At 36.5% G+C, this 24,169-nt stretch overlaps 1 pseudogene; it reads right to left on the bottom strand.

Moving 5' to 3' along the window:
• Positions 1 to 16,136: 16,136 nt before the first annotated feature.
• Positions 16,137 to 17,147, bottom strand: LOC110216334 (3-hydroxyacyl-CoA dehydrogenase type-2 pseudogene; annotated as a pseudogene).
• Between the last annotated feature and the right edge of the window lie 7,022 nt (positions 17,148 to 24,169).

The raw sequence follows: 24,169 nt of genomic DNA, 5'->3' as shown, positions 1-24,169 counted from the left end.
TGTTTTCATCTCTTTTGATTTTATTTTATTATTTTGTTGTTTCTTAGAATGTCATTAGCTTCTCTTTGCGCAATTCTAGTTTTCAAGGAATTATTTTCTTCCTTGGGTTTTTGCTTTTCTATTTCAAATTAGTTGATTTTCTTTTCATAATTTTCTTGATTTTCTTGGATTGTCTTATTTATTTTTCTAATTTTTCCTTGATCTCTCTTATTTGATTTTTAAAGTCCTTTTTAAGGTCTTCTAAGGAATCTTTTTGTACTTGGGATCATTTGATATTTTTCATTAAAAAATGAATGGCTGTTTTAGCTCCATTAGCTTCCTCTGAATATGAAACCACATCTTCTCTATTCCCATAGTAGTTATCTATGGTTAGTTATCTTCACTTGCTTATTTTAATTAATTAATTTATTTTTGTTTGTTTTCAGCAGGTATTAGCATGATCAAGTTTTAGTCCTGAAGCATGGGGAATAATGCCCCAAGCCTCAGGTCCTTCTTACTGTAATTATCTGAGGTCTGTCCCAGGGCTCAACCTTGGGCCTTCCTCTTCACTTCTAAGCCATGGCTAGACCCCCTTACCCCCATCACACTGTCCCCAAATGATCTTTCTCCCTGTGGTCCCTCCAGTGGCTGCAAAATGTAGCTGTTCTCTCTTCTCTAGATCTAAAACCAAGGACTGTGCTCTCTTGCAAGTGCCCGCAGACGTCAGGGTCCCCCCACCTCTCTGCTACTGCACTCACCAGATGTGTGCTAACTCCTCCTCTCCCATAGCAGCAGCCCAGCCCAGGATGCATCTGCTCAGCACAGCTGTGCTTGGCATCCCTTCATAGTGGAAAGTCCTTCAATCTTCTCCTACTTAACTATCAGACCCCCACAGTATCTGTGAGATGTAAATTTCTATGAAGGAGGCTGCTTTCCAACTCCAGCTGCCCCCAGGACTTGTTCTTTGTTGATTCTGCAGAGTTGGCCTAGAGGAGAGGTGTTTTCACAAGGCTGAACCTCTGCCCCTGGAGGTCAGATCTTTCCTAGGGTGTATTCTTAGGTTGTCTTACTTAGGAGAACAATTGTTTTACCCTGACTTATTTATTTCTGCTGCTCTACATTCCCTCCGAGGCAATGTTTTTCTGTGGAGGAAATTTAGAGAGCTAAAAGTTTTCAAACCTACTCTACCATCTTCCCAGAATCCTTTCCTCTTTTTTAAACATAGTATTTTATTTTATTTTTTCCCAATTACAAGTCAAGAGAATTTTTAGCATGCATTTTCACAAGATTTTGAGTTCCAAATATTTCTTCCTCCCTTCCTCCCCTCCCCTCTTCCAAAAATGGTAGGCAATTTGATATAGGTTATGCAGGTACTACCAGGTAAAACATTTCCATATTAGTCACAGTTGTGAAAGAAGAAACATCAAAAGGAGGGGAAAAGAATAAAGTAAATGATAAAGTATAATTTGATCTGTATTCAGAGTCCATCAATTCTTTATCTGGTTGTGATTAGATCCTTCATGAGTCCTTTGTAGTTGGATCATTGTGTTGCTGAAAAGAGTTGAATCGCTAATAGTTGGTCATCACACAATGTTGCTGATACTGTGTACAATGTTTTCCTGATTCTGCTCATTTCACTTTGCATCATATAAGTCTTTCCAGGTTTTTCTGAAGTCAGCCTGTTCATCATTTCTTATTGCACAATAATATTCTATTACATTCATATACCACAGCTTGTTCATCCATTCCCCAGTTGATGAGTATTCCCTCAATCTCTAATATTTTGACACCAGGAGAATAGCTGCTACACATATATTTGTAACCTTATGTTATTTTCCCACTTTTATGATCTCTTTAGAATATAGAGCTAGAAGTGATATTGCTGGATCAAAGGGTATGCACAGTTTGTTCGCCCTTTGCATATAGTTCCAAATTGCTCTCCAGAATGGTTGGATGAGTTCACAATTCCACCAACAATGCTTTAGTGCCCCAGTTTTCCTGCATGCTCTCCAATATTTATCATTTTCATTTTTTTTGTCATATTAGCCAATCTGATATGTGTGAGATCATGCATCAGAGTTTAATTTGCATTTCTCTAATCAAAAATGATTTAGAATACTTCTTCATATGTCTATAGATAGCTTTGATTTCTTCATCTAAAAACTGCCTATTCCTTTCCTTTGACTATTTATCAATTGCAGAATGGCTTGTAGTCTTATAAATTTGACTCAGTTCTCTATATATTTCAGAAATGTGGCCTTTATCAGAGACACTTACTATAAAGAATGTTTCCCAGCTTTCTACTTTCTTTCTAATCTTGGTTATATTGGTTTTGTTTGTACAAAAGCTTTTTATTTTAATATAATAAAAATTATCTATTTTATATTTCATAATACTCTGTATCTCTTGTTGGTCATGAATTCTTCCCTTCCCCTTTGATGTGACAGGTAGACAATTCTTTGCTTTTCACATTTGCTTATGTGTCATAAAAGGTGTCACCCATTATATCCATTGCCCACTCTCCCATCTTCTCCTCCACTGTAATAGGTCTTTTGTACCTCTTCATGTAAAACAAAATACTCCATTTTGCCTCTCCATGGATGTTTTGTCATTATTGTACTCTTCTGAGTTTGTGTCTCGAACTTCCTTGTCACCATAATAATTTTCTGTGTTCAGATTATTTTTGGTTGGTTTTGCTCATATTTTTGGCCTTTTTTCTCTTTTTTAAATTTGAGCTCTGCTCCTGGAGTGGAAAGGGCACAGTTTAATGCTTCTTGTGTCTGTGATTGCAGGCCTTAACTATTTACCTGGTGCTGCACTGACATTCCTTTGAAGCTAACAGGGGACCCTTGTGTCTGGTGCTGTGCTGAAGTGTGGGGTTGGTGGTGACTGGTTCTGGAGGCCTCAGGCAACTTACCTGATGCTGAGCTGAGATCCTAGTGGTTGGTGTCTGGCATATTCTTAGACTGGTGTGGTTTTTCTGTGTTTGTCTGGGGCTACACTGAAGCAAGTGGAAATTTTCAGAGTTGGAGTATACCCATTCTCCTGGCTATGCTGAGGCACAGGTGTGTGTGTGTGGGGGGGGACTGGTGTTGGTGTCTGCATGCTCCACCACACTGGAGCTGAGGATCTACTGCTGGTTTGCTGAAGTGGGGCTTTCTACTGGCTTGCTGGGATGCTTCCTGTCCTGGACTGAATTTGCCTTTTACATAAGTGAGATAAACCTTTCCTGCCAATCTTCCATATTTCTTGGGCTCAAGAATTGTTTTGCCCCATCTTTTTGCTGGTTCTGATGTTCCAGGATTTGTTTTGGGCAACTATTTTATGGTTGTTTAGAGTTGGATATGGAAGAGTTACAGCAATGTACTTCTTACTTCGTCATCTTGGCTTTGGAAGTCCCCTCTCCTTTTCTCTTGATAAAATTAAGGCTTAAAAACTTAGAAAGTGAGGTGACTGCTGTAGGATAGTTATGACTTTGTTTCCTCTCTCTTTATCACTTTTCTTCCTTCCTTCCTTCCTTTCTTCCTTCCTTCCTTCCTTCCTTCCTTCCTTCCTTCCTTCCTTCCTTCCTTCCTTCCTTCCTTTAGCTTTCTTCCTTTTTCTTGCTAAAATTATGATTTTCAAAATGGGAAAGTAAGAAGACTGCTATAGGAATCTGCATCTGAAGAAAATCAAGCAAGGAATATAAGAATGCTCCTAGGTAGGGTATTAAGAATCTAATTCAGGGTGGAGCCAAGATGGTGGAGTGAAAGTAGTGACTTGCTTGAGCTCTCCCCCAAACCCCTCTAAATACCTATAAAAAAAAGGCTTTAAACAAATTCCAAAGCAGCAGAACCCACAAAAAGACAGAGTGAAACAAATTTCCAGCCCAAGACAACCTGGATGGTTGATCAGAAAGGTATATTGCGCTGGGCTGGTAGAAGGGCACAGTTTAGTGTGGGCACTCAGGCCACAGTAAACCTGGAGCAGGCCACAGAGGACTGAATCCTGGGCAGCTGTGGTGGTTTCCAGACTTCTCAACCCACAAACACCAAAGACAGTTTAGAAGGTCAGTGGGAAAAGTCTGTTTCTGAGGTGACAGAGAAGCTAGATCTCAGCCTCAGTTCCCCAGTGAGCATGGCCCCAGGGCAGTGGCTGTCTCCTGACCTTCCAGCCCACAGACTGAGGGGGAATTGAGTGGCTGATCAGAGGGGGATTACAGGGATCTCTCTGTTGGTGCAGGATTCTCTTGCTTTGCCCATGCTTGGATCTGGGTCACAGTTCTGGATGGGGCTCCTGGGGTGAGGAGGAGTGCTGGCATTGTGGAGCTTGTAGTGGCTGTGGACAGGAAAACTTCCTCACAGTTCCAGGGCAGAAAGAAGTGCTTGTGGTCACTAATACACCACAGCACAGGCCAGGAAAGGAGTAAACACTTTGCCCCTTATCATATCACCTTGCAAGAACTGAAAATTTACAGGTCCCTACAAGTATCTTTGAAAACAGTTATATAAATCCCTGAAGCTTGGGACACTACATTCTCCATATTGGAAGCAGACTCTTACCTTAACAAAGAGTTTAAAACTCAAGTAATTGGCCAGGATCATGACCAGGCAGTGCAAAAAGAGTAAGACTATATTATCTTACTTTGGTGACAAAGAAGATCAAAATATACAACCAGAAGAAGACAACAAAGTCAAAGCTCCTACATCCAAAGCCTCCAAGAAAAATACGAATCAGTCCCAGGCCTTGGAAGAGCTCAAAAGGGATTTTGAGAAGCAAGTAAGAGAAGTAGAGGAAAAAATGGGAAGAGAAATGAGAGTGATGCAAGAAAATCATGAAAAACAAGTCAACAGCTTGCTAAAGGAGACCCAAAAAAATACTGAAGAAAATAACACCTTAAAAAATAGCCTAACCCAAATGGCAAAAGAAGTCCAAAAAGCCAATGAGAAGAAGAATGCCCTTAAAAGCAAAATTGGCCAAATGGAAAAGGAAGTCCAAAAGATTACTGAAGAAAATACTTCTTTAAAAATTAGAATAGAGCAATTGGAAGCTAGTGACTTTATGAGAAATCAAGACAGTAAAACAAATCCAAAAGAATGAAAAAATAGAAGAGAATGTGAAATATCTCATTGGAAAAACAACTGACCTGGAAAATAGATCCAGGAGAGACAAGATCAAAATCACTGGACTATCTGAAATCTATGATCAAAAAAAGAGCCTAGACATCATCTTTCAAGAAATTATCAAGGAAAGCTGCCCTGATATTTTAGAACCAAAGAGCAAAATAGAAATTGAAAGAATCCACCGATCTCCTCCTGAAAGAGATCCCCAAAGGAAAACTCCTAGGAATATTGTAGCCAAATTCCAGAGTTCCCAGATCAAGGAGAAAATATTACAAGCTGACAGAAAGAAACAATTCAAATATTGTGGAAACACAATCAGGATAACACAAGATTTAGCAGCTTCTACATTAAAGGACCACAGGGAATGGAATGTAATATTCTGGAGGGCAAGGATTACAACCAAGAATCACCTACCCAGCAAAGTCTAGTATAATCCTTCACGGTAAAAAAAATGGTCACTCAGTGAAATAGAGGACTTTCAAGAATTCTTGATCAAAAACCAGAGCTGAATAGAAAATTTGACTCTCAAATACAATACTCAAGTGGAACATGGAGAGGTAAACAGGAAAGAGAAATCATAAGAGACTTATTAAAGTTGAACTATTTACATTGCTGCATGGAAAAATGATATTTATAACTCATGAGACCTTTGTCAGTATTAGGGTAGTTAGAGGGAAAAAATTATATGTATGTATGTGTGTATGTATGGATAGATATAGATAGATAGATAGATAGATAGATAGATAGAGGCACAGGGTGAGTTGAAGATGAAGGGGTCTTATCTGGAGAATAAAATTAAGGGATGATAGAGGATTTTACTAGGAGAAGGAGAAAGGGAGAGATAGAACAGGGTAAATTATCTCACAAAAAGAACAGAAAAGAAAAGGCTCTTACAGTGGAGGGGAAATGGGGGAAGGTGAGAGGAAATGAGTGAATCTTATTCTCATAGGGTTTGGCTTAAAAAGAGAATAACATACACACTCAATTGGGTATGGAAATCTGTCTTACCCTATCAGAAAATAGGGAGGAGGGGACAACAGAGCAGGGGAATGATAGAGAAGAGTGCAGATTGGGAAAGAGGGTAATCAGAAGCAAATACTTCTGAGGAGGGACAGGGTCAAAAGAAAGAATAGAATAAATGAGGGGGCAGGATAGGATTAATAGAGTTAGTTTTTCACAACATGTCTACTATGGAAGTGTTTTGCATAACTGCACATGTATAACCTATATTGAGTTGTTTGCCTTTTCAATGAGGGTGAGTGGGGAGGGAGGAAGGGAGAAAATTTGGAACCCAAAGTTTTAAAAACACATGTTTAAAAAAATGTTTTTGACATGCAACTGGGGAATAAATACAGGAAATGGGGTACAGAAATCTATCCTGCCCTACAGGAAAATAGAAGGGGAAGGGGATAAGAGAAGAGGGGGAGAGATAGAAGAGAGGGCAGACTAGGGATAGGGATATTCAGAATGCATGCCATCTTGGGGTGGGGGGATGGGTGAGATGGGGTAAAAATTTGGAACTCAAAATCTTGTGGAAGCAAATGTTGAAAACTAAAAATAAATAAATTTGTATAAAAAAATCTAATTCAAATTAATCCAGTTCATTTCAATAAATTAAGCCTTTCATCAAATCAAACACTTACAGTGCACATGTCACAAGACAAGGTTCTAGGTACACTAAAATGAAATGAAAAATAATACTCGTCCCCAGGGATCTAATATTCTATTTAAGGATTCAAAATTTAAACATATAAAGCAAAGATAATTTGAAGGAGAAACCACTAACAACTAGAAAGATTGGGGAAATTTTTCAATGGCAGGAATCTAAATCTACTGATTCTTTGTCCATTTTTCTTTTCAGTATATCATTCTGTCTTCAGAGAAAAAAAACCTGAAATACTGTATTGTGAATTTCCCAGTTGGAAGTCAACATAGATTTTCCTTCCAGGTTTTGTGTATACCTGACTATACTAATCAGGTTTATAATCATGGGTTTACAACCCAAAACATATTTTTCTTACCCACTATATCGCAAGTAGTCATACAGTTTCAACTTGAAAACTTGAAAAGGAAGGGAGGTAGTAAAATTAAGTCATCTGTAAATTTTCTCAGGCCATAGTACAATGGCTTTTACCTTAGCCATTGAAAAAAAAAGTTAGGGTACAGCTAGGTGGTGCAGTGGATAGAGCACTGGCCCTGGATTCAGGAGGATCTGAGTTCAAATCTGGCCTCAGATACATAACATTTACCAGTTATATGACCCTGGGCAAGTCACTTAACCCCATTACCTAGCCCCCCCCCAAAAAATGTTAGATAACACATGGCAAACATAAATCCCTTCACCTCCTCACTGTAGAGTTCCTTCCAAGTTGACATTTGACCATTAACAATATTCCAGTCTGGCCATTTGGCCAGTCCTGAATCCAATTGTTCTATTAATTTGTGTACAAATTTCCCTAAGAGTAGTATGAGAGATGAGGAAAGAGAACTTGCATCCCATCCTTGCAGAACAGTTAGTAAAAGCATCTGGATTTGAGAGGTGGCATGTCTTTTTCAAGGAACAGAAGATCCCTTTCATTCCTATACCTTTTCATGTCTAATAAACAAACATAAATAAACAAGCACTATATGTTATTATTAAAGACTTTTTTCTATATCTACTAATATAATCATATAATCTTGTTTCTTCATTTTGGGGTATGATTAATTATGTTAATAATACTTTCCAATTGTTGAGGTATCTTAGTATACTTGTATTTCTAGCTTGAATTCAATTTTATCACAATGAGGAATTTTTTTCTATATTACTATAGCCTCTTTGCTAGTATTCTTTTCAAGATTTTGCATCCATATTCATTGTTCCATATGTTCTTTTTTTCTAATGCCTTGGTTTGGCTATCATAACCATATTTTTCCTCATCAAAATTTTGTTAATCTTCTTTCTCTTTTTTGGGGGGAACAGGTTTTGTAGAAGAGGACAAATGTTAAATACCTCATAGCTTTGACTTCTATATTCATCTGTTCCAGTGTGTCTTTTTTTTTGGGGGGGGCGGAGAAGGGCTCATTTTTATTACACAATAGTCTTCAAATGGCATAAAGTTAAAATAATTAAATTCTGATCTGTTTAAACAAACAAATAATGATGGTAAATAATAAATGGACAAGAGAAGTAAAACCCACACCTTTTTAACAGTTTTATACTGAGGCTTTACCAGTATAAATCTGTTGCCATACCAAGAACATACCAAGAACACTAAGGACCCGGAGAGCATTGTAGTCATCACAAACTTGAATTACTTGCCAAATGAAGTGGTAGTCAAAGGACTTATCCAGATGACATGATACATGAATCAATGGGAGCTGATGAAATTACTGAGAAAGGGGGTAGATACAGAAGAGAAGAGAATGACACAGATTTGATTCACTTGTGTATGTTGAATGGTATATAGATCATGATCCAGAAAAAGACACTAGAGTTAGAGAGATAGGAGGAGAACAGTCATGGAAAGAAGTAAAGGAGAGTATACTCTGGAGAAATGTGTAGTAAACAGTGCTGAAGGTCACAAAGATCAAGGATGATGAGGAACAAAAAAGGCTTATTGGATTTAGTAATTAGGAAATCATTGGTAACCTTGGAGACAGCAGTTTCAGTAGAGATTAGATTAGGACCAACTTGGAAGGTGTTCAGAAGTGAGCGAAAAGAGAGAAGTGAACATAGCAAGCACAAGCAATTGTTTTCCCTTACGATCTCTACATAAATGAAGGGAAAAAAAATAGGGGCAGCTAGGTGGTACAGTGGATAGAGCACCAGCCCTGGAGTCAGGAGGACTTGAGTTCAAATCTGGTCTCAGACCCATAACACTCACTAACAGTGTGACTCTGGGCAAGTCACTTAACCCTAATTGCCTCATGTAAAAAATAGGGGATAATAACTTAAAAGGATTTCATAATCAAGGAAAGTTTTTATTTTTGAATATAGGTGAACTTTGAAAATGTTAGTAGGCAGCAATGAGGGGGTCAATAGATAATGAGACGTAGAAAATTAAAGAAGGAAAAGAATGATCAAAGAGTCAAGATGCCAGAGGAAGTAGAAGGGATGGGAGCAAGGTCAAAAAGGTATTGGCCTGCAAAAGCACAGAACTGGGTCTTCATCAGATAATAGAGTGAATAAAGAATGGAATGAGGGATTATGCTGATGATTACAGACACAGACCAGGGGATAATAGGGAATCCATGATAAATGGCCTCTATGTTTTGGTTAAATTAGAAAGCAAGGTCTTCTGTTGAGAGGAAGTGTGGAATATATACTGGAGGGGTGTTCGGAAGGGAAGGTTTATGACAGTCACTGTGGGGAGTGCCAGAGAATAATTTACGTAGCAATAAAAATATGGTCAAGCAGCGCTGAGGGCCTAATTGAGAAGCATAACATAAATTTTTGTGGACATGGTTGTCATAGTTTAGTGACATCCTCCAATATCTTTCAGCAGCACATGAATAGCAGAAGAGAGGACAGATTGTTGATAATCAACAGTTGGGCTTTGGCATGACATAAACAATAGAAGGATATGGAGGCAAAGGATTTGTGAGAAGGATTGTGATATCATCACTATTCCTTCTCTTTCCTTCCTTCTAATCTTTTCATGTCATATGGACTTCCATTCCTTTAAATACCTGTGTCTACTGAGTTTAAAAATCCCTGATGAACTTAGGATTTCTTAAGAGGAATAATTAAAATTGGCAATGTTATTAAAGGTCCATTTTATTTCACTTAGTAGCATCCTCAGCTCTGTACAATATTTTTAATTGTGTAAAAAGATGTTTGGGTTTGGTTTTGGATGTAGCAAATTCTAGCTTTATTTTACATATCTGTACAGTTTGAATTCATGTTTCTTGGTATGTGAATTGTCTTCTCTTGCCAATTTAGTAGCTCTTTGACTTCAGAACTCTGAGGTCATGTTTTTGGGTGGTTATATTTTTGGGTGACTTAAGCCTTGGGATTATTCTCTGCTTGTGCAGTGAGGATTCTATTAATCAGCATTTTGCTCTCTGATAGTCCCAACCAATTATGTTACATGATTTAGTTAAATATATTTGAGCCCTTTGTTTCATCGTGTTTTCTAGAAGACCAATTATTTTCAGATTGTCTCACTGAACAAAAACCTTAAGATGAGAATTCCCGTCTTAAGACATCGCTATAATGTTTTCACTGAACCTATATATTTAACTGTTTATTTACTCTTTTACTTTTGGCATTTGGAGCAGTCTTTCCATAATTTTATCTCATTTTTGGAAGCTGTTTTTCCCCAGTATTGTATCTCTATTTTGAAGATTTTTTTCTTGGATTTTTTTTTTTAAAAACATATTTATTCATGTATTTGAGCCTTTTTTGTTTGTTTCCTCATTTACTAGTCCCTCTACTGTTTTTTTTTTCTGAAAACTTTTCCTTGTGGATTCCCTTCCTTTTTACCATTTTCATTTTCTTGTTTTCTTTTGTACTTATTTCTTACTACTTTTAGATGGCAAAATGACTATACTCATGCATAAATATACATTCTGTCATCTTGTCTGAAATCCCCCTACTCATCCTAATTTTATGACTTCTTATTTACCACCTTATACTACTAATATGACCCTTTATCACATGAATTTATTTTCTCAGGGTTTCTGAATTGTGACAGAAATTGCTTTATTTTATTGTAGGCTCCCCTTGGGGTATTTTTGAATGTTGGAACTTTTCATCCATAGTAGGTATATACTGGGTGTATATCTTTTCTACACAGGGATTTATTATTGTACTGCTTTGCAAATCTGCAGTACATTAGCTGTTTTTAGCCAAAGCTTGGATGTTTATATATGTGACATTTGTTGTAGGTATTTGTCTGAATTGTTTTTACATCAAATAAAATTTTTATTGTTTTAAATATTAAAAAAATCTGACATGTATTGATTTATTTTTTCTTTTTCAGAGTTCAACCTTAAACTTATATTCCAATATATATTATCAACCTGTCTCCTACTGTTATCGAGACAGCTGTGTATCTTAAGTACTAAGCAGTTAAATAACCACAATTCCTATTACCGCTCTTTGATTTATAAAATTTTAATTTTTTCATTCTAAACCATAGAAACACTGGGAAATGAGCTTTTCCACATACAAATTAGACTACAAAAATAGAATTGTATATGAAATAGTGAATTTCTATTCCATAAAACTTCCTTTACTGAAAAGTACAGAATACAATCAACCTGTTGTTTTTCAAAACTGACCTACTTGGAGAGAGACTTCTGGGAACAAGATGGCAGAGTAAGTACTACATAGCTGTAGCTCTCTCATATTCATTAACAAACAATTACAAAATAGGGCCCCAGAACAAATCCTAAAGCAGCAGAATCTGTCGAAAGACAGGGTGGAGGTATTTTAGCCCAAGAGACTTGTATAGATCAGCAAGAAAGGTTCATCTCACTCTGGTAAAAGGGGAGCACATTCTAAGACAAGAAGTGTACAGCATTCCAGCAAGCTAGTAGCAAGCCCCACCTAGGCAAATCAATGGGAGATCCTAAGCCCCAGTGTGGTAGAACAGGCAAATGCCAACACCAGCAGACTTCCTGTGCCTTAGCATAGCCAGGGGAACCGGCAGACTCCAGCTCCAAGAACCACCACATGCTTCACTGTAGGCACAGGCAGGCAGGCATTCTCCAGCAGCCTGACCTCCATGTGCTTAAATGTAGCCCAAGGGAAATGCAGAAAAACCCCATCTGGCATCAGCACATGCATAACACCACCACTAGGATCCCAGCTCAGTATTAGATAAGCTCCAGATCCCTACAGCCTCCAGAAGCACCACTAACTTCCCACTCTACCCCACAGCACCAGACATGAGATTCCCCTGTGAACCTCAGGGCAACATCAGTGCAGCACCTGGTAAACAACCAGGACCTGCAACCATTGGCACAAGAAGCTTGAGACAGAGTCCCTTCCACCCTTGAAGTAGAGATCAAATATAAAAGAAAGGGGAAAGGCCAAAAAAAAATGAGGAAACAACAACAACAAAAAGAATCTGACCACAGAAAGTTATGGTGACAGGAAAGAACAAGACACAAATTCAGAAGAGGACAACAATGTCAAAACACCTATGGGGAAAGCCCATCTTCCAAAATGGGAAGTCTCAAGCCCAGAAAGAACTCATGGAAGAGCTCAGAAAGGAGCTTAAAAAACACATGACAAAGGTAGAAGAAAAATTGGGAAAAGAAATGAGATTGACGCAACAAAATTATGAAAAAAGTCAATAGTTTGGAAAACTGCTTAAAAAGTAGAATTGGCCAAAGGAAAAAGGAAATACAAAAATCCACTGCAGAAAACAGCTCCTTAAAAAGTATAATTGCTGAAACAGAAATGAAAGTATGAAAGCTAATTGAAGAAAACAATACCTTAAAAGTTAGAACTGGACAAGTGGAAGCTAATGACTCCATGAGACGTCAAAAATCAAACAAATTTTTAAAAAATGAAAAAAAAATGGAAGAAAATGTAAAATACCTCATGGGTAAAACAACTGACCTGGAAAATAGATCCAGGAGAGACAATATCAAAATCATTGGACTATTTGAAAGCCATAATCAAAAGGAGGACCTGGACAGCAGCTTTCAAGAACTTATTAAGGAAAACTTTCCTGATGTTCTGGAACCAGAGAGGGCAAAACAGGTTTTGAAAGAAGCTACTGATCACCTCAGGACAGAGATCCCAAAATAAAAACTCCAAGGAACATTATAACCAAATTATAGAACTCTTAGGTTCAAGGAAAAATACTGCAAGTGACCAGGAAAAAAAATTAAATATCAGGGGATCACAATCAGGATCACACAGGACCTGGCAGTTGCAATATTAATGGATAGGATGTCATGGAACATGATATTCTGGAAGGCAAAGGAGCTAAGACTACAACCAAGAATCACTTACCACAAATTTAAGCATAATATATCAAGGGGGGAAATGGTCATTCAATGAAATAGGAGGATTTCAAGCCTTCATAAGGAGAAGACCAGAACACAACCAAAAATGTGATCTCCAATATCAAGACCCAAGAGAAGAATAAACAGATAAAAAGAGAAAAGAAAACATAAGGGATTCAATAGAGCTAAACTGTTTATATCCCTACATGGGAAAATGATACTTGTAACTCTTAAAAATTGCACCACTAACAGTACAGATAGAAGGAATATACATAGACAGAGGGTATGAATATAAGGAGAATTTGAGAGAATGATATAAAATATATAATTAAGGGATGAGAAAGAGGAGTGCAATAGTTGCACAAGGAAGGGAGAGGTATAATGTGGTAAATTGTCTCACATGAAGAGGTGAAAAAGACCTATTACAGTGGAGGTGAAGGTGGGAGAGGGTTAATGCACATTGTTTGAACCTTACTCTCATCGGTATTGACTCAAAAAGGGAATAATGTACACAATCAGTTGAACATAGAAATATATGCTACCCAACAGGGAAGTAGGAGGGGAGGAGACTATGTAAAGGTAGGGGATGTGGACTGACAGAAGGCAGGGCAGATCAGGGGAGGTGGTAAATAGAAGCACAACACTGGTGATGTGGGAAAGTGTGAAAGGAGAGAGAGGACGAAATAGAAGGAAGAATAGGATGGAGGGAAATACGCTGTGAATGTGAATGGGATTGAACTCTCCCATAAAACAGAAGTAGTTAGCAGATTGGATCAAAAGCCAGAGTCCTACAATATGTTGCTTACAAGAAACACACGAATCAGAGACACACACACAGAATAAAGGTAAAGGGCTGGAGCAAAATCTATTATGCTTCAGCTGAAATAAAATAAAAAGCAGGGGTAGTAATCCTGACCTTAGACAAAATAAAAGCAAAAATAGACCTAATTAAAAGAGATAAAGAAGGAAACTACATTTTGCTAAAAGGTACCACAGACTTTTATCAATCAAATTAGAAGACCAAGGCATAGTCTATCTGTCAGATATATGGGGAGGGAAAGAATTCATGACCAAAGAAAAGATAGAGAGCATTATGAAACAGAATAGATAATTTTCATTATATTAAATTGAAGAGCTTTTGTACCAACAAAACCAATGCAACTAAGATTAGAAGGAAAGCAGAAAGCTGGGAAACAATCTTTATATCAAGCGTCTCTGATAAAGGCCTCATTTTTCAAATATATAAAGAGAACTGAATGAAATTTATGACAATACTGGCCATTCCGCAACTGATAAATGGTCAAAGGATATGAATAGGCAGTTTTCAGATGAAGAAATCAAAGCTATCTATAGGCATATGAAGACGTGCTCTAAATCACTTTTGATTAGAGAAATGCAAATGAAAACAACTCTGAGGCATGACCTCACTTGTATCAGATTAGCCAATATGACAAAAAGGAAAATGATAAATGTTGGAGAGGATGTGGGAAAAATTGGGACACTAAAGCACTGTTGGTAGTGTTGAGAACTGATCCAAACATTCTGGAGAGCAACTTGGAACTATGCCCAAAGGGCAAGCAAACTGTACCTAACCTTTGATCCAACAATACCACTACTAGGTCTATATCCCAAAGAGATTGTAAACAAGGGAAAAGGACCTACAGGTACTAATATGTTTACAACAGCCTTATTCATGGAAGCAAAATGTTGGAAATTGAGGGGATGCCCATCAATTGGGGAATGGCTGAACAAGCTATGGTATATGAATGTAATGGAATACTATTGTGTAATAAGAAATGATGAGCAGGTACATTTCAGAAAAACCTGGAAAGGCTTGTACAAACTGATTCAAAGAGAAATGAGCAGAGTCAGGAATACACTGTACACAATATTAGCAACATTATGTGATAATCAACTACGAATGATTCGCTTTTCTCAGCAACACAATGATCCAAGACAAGTACAAAGGACTTACAAAGGAAAATGCTGTCCATATTCAGACAAAAACCTGATGGACTCTGAATGCAGACCGTAGTATATGTTTTCCACTTTATTCCTTGTGTTTTTTTTTCCTTTTGATCTGTTTCTTTTTCCACAACTGTGATGAATATAGGAATATGTTTTACATGATACAATATGTACAAATTATATCAAACTGCCTACCATTTTCAGAAGAGGAGAGGGGATGGAGGAAGGGAGAAAAAATTGGAATTCAAAATCTTATAAAAATGAATACTAAAATTTTGTTGTAATTGTGGGAAAAATAAAATACTATTTAAAGCTAAAAAAAAAAACTGACCTGCTTGTCTGCTCTTTTATGAATTAACTTCTGTAGTCTTCTGTGCAATTTTTTTTGTGCATAGGATTGTAGAATTAATGGCACATTACTACATTGTTGGTGGATGTGAAATGTACAACAGTTTCAGAAATCAGTTTGGAATTATGCAAATAAAGTGGCTAAAATGCCCATACCATTTGAACTAGAGACTCCATTACTGGGCTTATACCCAAAGGATGTCATCAATCTAAAGAAGATCCTCATGTACACCTATACATATATGTGTGTATATATATATATATGTATATATATATATATATACATATATATATATACACACATATATGTATATATATGTATATATATACACACACACATACACACATATATATGTATGTATGTACATATATGTGTATATGTATATATTATATATATTATATATATGTATACGTACACATATACACACACATATATACATGTATACACATATATACACATATATACATATATATAGAAACACTTTTTTGTACTTTCAAAGAATTAGAAACAAAGTGATACCCATTGATTGGGTAAAGGCTAAAAATCGTGGTACAAGAATGGAATAGAATATTACTTTGCTGTAAGAGATGATATATGTGATAAATAAAGAGAAGCATGTAGATATCTATATGAAATAAGGCACAGTGAAGTAAGCAGAGCCAAGAAAACTATACACACAGTAACTACAAAAATGTACATGGAAAGAGCAGCCATACACTCAAACAAAATTATAAAATTTATAAATTATAAAGGTTAAACATGATTAAAATGATGAAATAGCACACCACCAACTCATCCCTTTATGGAGATGAAGCATCCCAAGTTGTTGTACATTACACATAATTGTGGATTTTTTCAATGTATTGATCTATTGTCTTGATCTTTTCAGTTTTTATCTTTATTTTTTTTCCCTCTTCAGCCCTGATGTTCCACAGAGCCCAGAGAAATGACCTTGATTAGGCACCAGAGGTTAAGGCATAGAAGGCAGAGGCCCTGGTGCCCCTGTTGACAGAGGGAGGCCAGGGCAGGTACCCAAAGCCTAGGCCTCCAGCATCAGGGCTGCATGTGGATACCTCCATCCAGATGGATCACCTCAGCATTGAGCAGGGGGTTTTCTACCACACCCTGCACAAGGTGGGCATATTCTGCTGGATCTCCCAGGCAGTTGGAGGAGGACACCTGATGGGCAATGAAGGAGTGGACCTTTTCAGGGAGTCCCAACAGGAGGGGTGTCTCAAACAGGCCTGGCCCTCGAAGGCAGCGATGCTGGCTGTGTTGATGACAACACCGTGGAGTCCACCCTCATCGGGCTCATTCTTGCCCATCTCCCCAGCAACGAGTTGGATCACATTGAAGGTGCCAATTACGTTTACCTGGATCACCTTCTGGAAGGCTTACAGGGAGTGCATTTGACTGTTTTTGAAGTTGTAAGTCTTGGAGGCCACAGATACAACAGCACTATTAATGGCAATGTCCACCAGGCCAAATTTCTCCCCGGCCAACGTCAGGGCCCCCTATACGTCTGTTTGAGAGGTTACATTGGTGGGAGTGAAGGCACAAGAAGCCCCCAGCTCCTTTGCCAGGACTTCATCAGATGAGTGGGGCAAGTCCATGATTATAGCTGGGGCCCGGTGCTTAACCAGTCTTTGGACAGTGGCCTGGCCCAGGCCTGACTCCCCTCCTGTCACCATGCCAACCATGCCCTCCAGGTTCTGGATGCCTCCCATTGACACCATAGCTCAGTTCACGTGGCCCTCTGCGCTCCCATTTTTTATCTTTAAAAATACTATTTGTTATATGGGATGGCTTTCTGGAAGAGAGAGAAGACAGAAATTGTGGGTATAACTATGACAATGTAAAAAATAGGAGACAGTAATAAAAACTAGTTTTTCTTTAAACACACATGTATACAAATATATGTGTACATGTATTTATATGTATGTATATGTGTGTGTATATATTAATGCTGTTACTTTTGAAACTGTATTATTTGTTTCTGATCCTTTATGAGCCACATTCTGTGCATTTTTTAAATGCTTCAAACACATTCCTCTTTTGTTCTTATTTTGGGGGTCATCATCATTGTTATTCTACATCCTTTGCAACCTTACCAATTAAAAATAGAAAATAAATCCTTAAAACAAATATGCATAGTCAAGCAAAACACACACACACACACACACACACACACACACACACACATACAAGTTGTAAAGTTAACATCCACTTTATTCTAAGACCACTTAAGAGTATAATAATAGCATTATTCTCATAGTTCTATATTCTCTTTTATGATATTTTTCCATACTACATAAAGTCCAAAGGTCTGAAACTCACAATTCCCTTGCTTCAAAATATTGCTGTAACTACTAAGATGTTTTGAAATTCATTTCTAATGAATTTATAATAAGGTCTGTGTGAGACACCATGGCTAAGAACATCATAAAGGCAATTCCTCTTATATATAAGATTGATTTTACTGACTATGAAGTGTTTAAAAATACTAGAACTAGAGAAAATAAACCCAATGTATTGAATTAGTATGTTTTTAAGATTCTGGGTATTAGTGCAATGGAATGCCTTGGTGGTTATTTGTACAACATTGTACAATACAATTTGTACAATAACATGGCACATTACTGAGTTGGCTAAAGAATCAATAAAACTGTATAGTTCTGAACTGGACATTGTTGTTCTTGAGTCCAGAAGACCTAGATTTGAATCCAGCCTATGATACTTAATAGCTCTATGATTTTGGAAAGTAACTTAACATTTTGGAGCCTCACTTTTTAAAAATTATAAAGTTGAGATAATTATAAACAGCACCTACCTCAAAGGGTTGTTGTGAGGCTTAGATGAAATAAATTCTTCTTAGGATTTCTGAAACCATCCTGCTCATTACTTCTTTTAGCACAATAATATTCCATCACAGTTATACCATAGCTTGTTCAGCCATTCCCCATTTGATGGGCATACTTTCAATTTATGTGAAGGCATAAAGACTTGAAAGCAACTATTTAGATGTAAATTATTATATCTTGCTATTAGTGTCTATTCAGAAATATAATTTAATTACCTAGGCTTTGCTTATCCTTTTGTAAAATAAAAATGTTTCTATTTTTTCTCAAATATGTATAAAAGCATTTTAACATTGTTTTAAAAATAATTTTTGAGTTCTAAGTTCCCTTCCTCCCTTCTTTCCTCCTTCAGAAGGAAAGCAATTTGATATAGATTATACACATACATTCATGCAACATATTTCCACATTAGCCATGTTGCAAAAGAGAAGAGACCAAAAAGAATCCCAAGAAAAATAAAGTAAAAAAAGAACGCTTCAATATGCTTTCAGACTCCATCAGTTCTTTCTCTGGAAGTGGATAGCATTTTTTATCATAAGTTCTTCAGAATTGTCTTGGATTGTTGTATATATGATGATAAGTAAGTCATTTGGAGTTGATCATTGTACAATATTGATCTCCTGGTTCTGTTTGTTTCACTTTACATCAGTCTTCCCAAGATTTTTTTCTGAAAGCATCCCAATGGCTCTGGAGGAGAAAGTAAGGCTTATGACTGAAACAGCTCTGTCTCATAACTAACTCACAAAGACATCACCCTCATGATGTCATTGGTTCTTTTCAAGAACAAAGGATTGACAACATCATCAACAATAACTACAATTTCATCGCAATCATATGCCACAACTTGTTCAACAATTCCCCAGTTGATGGTCATCCCTTCAATTTTTAGTTTTTTGCCATCACAAAAAGAGCCTCAATAAGTTTTTTATATGTGGCCTTTTCCTTTTCCTTTAATTTTTTTTGGATACAGATCTATTAATGATATTGCTTGATCAGGGAGTATGCACAGTTTTATAGCCCTCTGGACATAGTTATAAATTGCTCTCCCGAAAGGTTCACAACTCAACCACGGGTGCATTAGTGTCCCAATTTGTCCACCCCTCCAAAATTTGTTGTTTTACTTTTCTGTCACATTAGCCAATCTGATAAGTATGAGGTGGTATCTGATAGCTGTTTTAATATGCAATGCTCTGATCAATAGCAATTTAGAGCATTTTTTCATATGATAATAGATAGCTTTGATTTCTTCTTCTGAAGAAATCTGTTCATAGCTTCACCATATATTAATTGGGGAATGATTTAATTCTTATAATTTGACTCATTTCGCTATATATTTGAGAAATGAATCCTTTATAAAAAAAATGCTGTAATCTTGGCTGTATTGGTCTTGTTTTGCAAACATTTTTTATTTAACATAATCAAAATGATCCATTTTATATCCTGTAATGCTCTCTGTCTCTTGTTCGGTCACAAATTCTTCCTTTTTCATAAATCTGACAGGTACATTTCCCTGTGCTCCCCTAATTTGCTTATATCACCCTTTATTTCTAAATCATGTTAACTATTTTGACTTTATCTTAGTATACAATGTGAGATGTTGGTTGTTTATGCCAAAATTATTTCCAGTTTTCCCAGCGGTTATTTTCCCAAGAAGTGAATTCTTTCCCCAAAGCTGGGATCTTTGGGTTTACCTAACACAATATTATTATGGTAATTTACTACTGGGTATTGTATAGCTAATTATTCCACTGACACAATGACCTATTTCTTAGCCAGATGATTATCATTCTGTAAAACAGTTTGAGATCTGATATAGCCAAGCCACTTTCCTTCACATTTTTTTCATTGATCCATTGATATTCTTTACCTTTTGTTCACCCAGATGAAATTTGTTATTATTTTTTCTAGCTCTATAACACAATTTTTGGTGGTTTGATTTGTATGGCATTGAATAAGTAAAATAATTTAATTTAGGAAGGATTGTCATTTTTATTACATTGATTCAGCTTACCCACAGGCAATTATACTTCTCTATATAATTAATACTTCTCTAATTGTTTGGATCTGATTTTATTTGTGTGTAAAGTAGGTAGACTGCAAAGTATTTTATATTGTCTGCCATTATTTTAAATACAATCTCTATATTTCTTACTACTGGGCTTTGTAGGTATGTATTTGTGTGTGTGTGTGTGTGTGTGTGTGTGTGTGTGTGTGTGTGTATCTCAAGGGGTAAGAAAAAGGGATGCATTAGGAGAAGGGGTAAGGGAGTGTGAGAATAAAGGAAATTATCTCACATAAAAGAAGCACAAAAGAAAGAACTTTTATAGTATTGAGGAAGATGGGAGTGGCAGTGGGCAATGTTTGAACTTTATTCTCATTAGTATTGGCTCAAAGAGGGAATAGCATATGGAGTCAATTGGACATAGAAATCTATCTTACCCTACGGGGAAGTAGGAGAAGAAGGGAATAAGAGAAGAGGGGGTACTGATAGAAGGAAGGACAAAGTAAAGGAGGCAGTAGTCAGAAAGAAAAAAAAAGTTTTGACAAAAGACAGATAAAAAAGGGAAAAGGATAAACAGGGGAGAAATAGAACAGAGAGAAATACAAAGTTAATAATCATAACTGTGAACCCATAAAAGAGAAATGAATAGTAGAATGGAACAAAACCAGAATCCAACAAAGTGCTTGTTTACAAGAAACATGCTTAAAAAAGAGAAACATGCAGAGTAAAAGTAATGGACTGGGGCTGACTCTAGCAGGAGTAGAAATAATGATTTCAAACAAAGAAAAAGCAAGCAAATAGATTTAATTTGAAAAGATAAGCAAGAAAACTATATTTTGCTAAAAGATATAAAAATAAAGTGCTATCAATACTAAATATATATGTACCAAATGGTATAGCATTCAGATTCTTAAAGGAAAAGTTAAATGAGTTACAGGAATAAATAGACAGTGAAATGATACTAGTGGGGACTTTCATTTTCCCCTCTCAGAACTAGATAAATCAATGTAAAAATAAACAAGAAAAAAAGTTAAGGAGATGAATAGAATTTTAGAAAAGTTAGATATGATAGACTAATAGAGACAGTTGAATGAGAATAGAAGAAAATAAAACTTTTTCTCAGCTATACATGGCACCTTCACAAAAATCAACCACATATCAGGTCATTAAAAACTTCACAGTGAAATGCAGGAAAGTAGAAGCATTTAGTGCATCCTTTTCAGATCATAACACAATAAAATTATGTTCAGTAAAGAGCCATAGAAACACATTTTAAAATTGATTAGAAACTAAATAATTTAATCCTAAACAATGAGTGGGTTGAAGAACAAATCAGTTTGAGGTGTTAAAGTTGTTTGCAGGAGAATTTGGGAGAGTTCAAATGAGCTCCTATTACTCCGCCATCTTGTCTCTGACTCAAGAGTTAAAATTTAATGATTCTGTATTCTAGTTTTGATACAAGGTTTTACCCAAGTTACTGAATAATTTTCTTGAAATCAAAAGCCTTCCAGGCAATACTAGCTCTTTTTTTCTAATCTCCAGCAGTATTTGAACAATACATGGGGTATCAAAGAGTATCTTTTTCTAAAAGTATCTACAAATACTTTTCCATCTCCAGTCTCTTTACTCCTAACATCAAGAAGCATGATTTGTCTTCTCAGAATGCTTATTTCTTTTTAAGTACATTATACTCATTTGAATCTGCTGCTGATACTGGAGCTTAGCCATTTTCTCCACCACTCTAATGTAATTTGATCAATATCTAGAAGATGTTCAAAAGTACCTACTATGTGCAAAGCACTTAGCTAGGCATGAGGATTCAATCATGAAAAAGTTTCTGTGGTCAAAAAGTTTGCAATCTAATAAGGGGGTAAAACATGTAAGTGTAATTCAAGGTAAAATGTGTTAAGAACAAAAAAGAGATCCAGAAGTATTATAAGAAAATTTGAGAAGTAGTGAGATCACTTGCCACAAAGGAGATCATTGATGTCAGTACAGAAGAATAGACTCCAAATTCTCTCTCATTTCCAACTTCCATTAAACCTAGGCTTATAAAGTAATGATAAGCATCACAAAGGGAGCAAAATCACTGACCAACAAGAGCCTCATTATAAGGATGTCAAATTAGTAATGTTACTCATTTTCTTCAACCTAAAGAAAATTGCAATTAACATGAATTTCACTTTTGTGAAGGTTTTGCTATTGTTTGTTTTTATTTTAATATAATCATTATTATTATCTACACCTTCCACCTTCTCTCATCCTTTATTCTTTAATTGTTCAGGAATGTTCCAGCCATGCACTACCCCTCACTCACATACTGCAGATGGTCCTCTAGAAGACAGGAATAAGGGGAAAAATCTACAGTTTGGCGTTAGAGACAGGGACTGGGCCTAAGATTTCATTTATATGGGGAACTATCAGTTAATCAAACTCATTCTACCAATGTAGGTTGACACGTACTCTATAACCTATATTCTTAGAATGTTGTCTTGAAGGCTGGGAAGTTAAGTGACTTGCTCATAATGGTAGGCAATATCTCTATCTCTATCTGTCTATCTATCTATCTATCTATCTATCTATCTATCTATCTATTTTTCTCAGAGATGGGATTTGAATCCATTTCTTCCTGAGTTTAAAGCCAGCTCTCTTTCTACTATGCCATAGCACTTTCCCATGTCCTCTGTAGTTTCCCTCATTCTTTCCTATCATTGAATCTAGCCTGGTATTATTATTGCCAATTTCCATAGTGAAATAACAGTATAAATGAATATATTCAGCTCACTTCATACTATAGAGTTCAAAAGCATCTCTTCCTAACAAAAAAAAAAGTCTAACCCTAGATTTCCTCCTTCCTGGGTAGCTCACAGACAGGAATATCCCTCTGTGGTTGAATGCATAAAAAAGTAACCGTAGCTTTATCCTATCCTGTTGACACCAAATAATGGTAGAATGAAAAGCCAATCACAGCAACTGCAACATGGGATACTGAAAATTAGGGGGTGAAAATGACTCTTCAGCAGCATATAATTAGTTTGAGTTGAAGGGTGATAGAGTGTAAAGAGCTCTATTTGCCATCAGTTACAGAATTCTTACTGTTCCAAACAAACAACATTTCATCTCTGGACATAGACTTCTCACTGACTGCTCCCTGTGCCTGGAATGTTCTCCCTCCACAGCTCTGCCTGTCTCAGTTCAAATCGTATCTTCTTTAAAAGGCCTTGCCTGCCCCTTTCTTCTTACCTCCTACTGTTAATGTTTTCTTTATGAAAAAGAAAATTAATTTCTTAAATTTCAACTAAATATCTTGTGTGCACATAGTTATTAGTATGATATTTCTCTATTAGCATATTAGCTCTTTGAGAGCAGGGACATATTTTTGTCTTTCTTTGTATCACCATTGCTTAGCACAATGTCTGACATATTGTAAGCACTTAATAAATGATTTTTGAGTGACTGTAGATTTGGAGAAGTCATTTAACCGCTCTATTACTCAGTTTTTTCATCTACAAGATCAGGAGTTTACACTAGATATCCTCCAAAGGCTATATATAGTGACGCTTTGACAATGATGTCATGAAATGAATTTAGTACCTGGTTAGCAGGAATAATTATAAATTGGGAGGCTACTTGCTAGCAGATTCCCTCCCCCAGCAACTACACCTCAAGTCAAATCCTCCCTAGTCTGGTTCCACACTAGTCTGAATAGTACCTTCCCTATTCTCCCACACCATAGTCTCCTGGCATGCCAGGGTCTTTGTCTTCTTACTGTGTTCTTGGGTCTTCCATTCAATTGATGTTCTCTTTAAAAATAAGTTGGTCATAGGTCATGCTCTATACCACTTTTCCTAGACACAAAACTAGCTTGTTTTATTTAGAAACCAATACCATGATGGATACAGAAAATTCTCTGAACCTTGACTTGATGCAAATCTCTCATCAATGAAACATGACCCAAGGATGC

This window comes from Phascolarctos cinereus, unplaced genomic scaffold (genome assembly GCF_003287225.1).
Source record: "Phascolarctos cinereus isolate Bilbo 61053 unplaced genomic scaffold, phaCin_HiC Scaffold_1;HRSCAF=81, whole genome shotgun sequence".
Lineage (NCBI taxonomy): Eukaryota > Metazoa > Chordata > Mammalia > Diprotodontia > Phascolarctidae > Phascolarctos > Phascolarctos cinereus.
The sequence above is the reverse complement of the archived record's forward strand: the minus strand, read 5'-3'. Positions and strand labels throughout refer to the sequence as shown.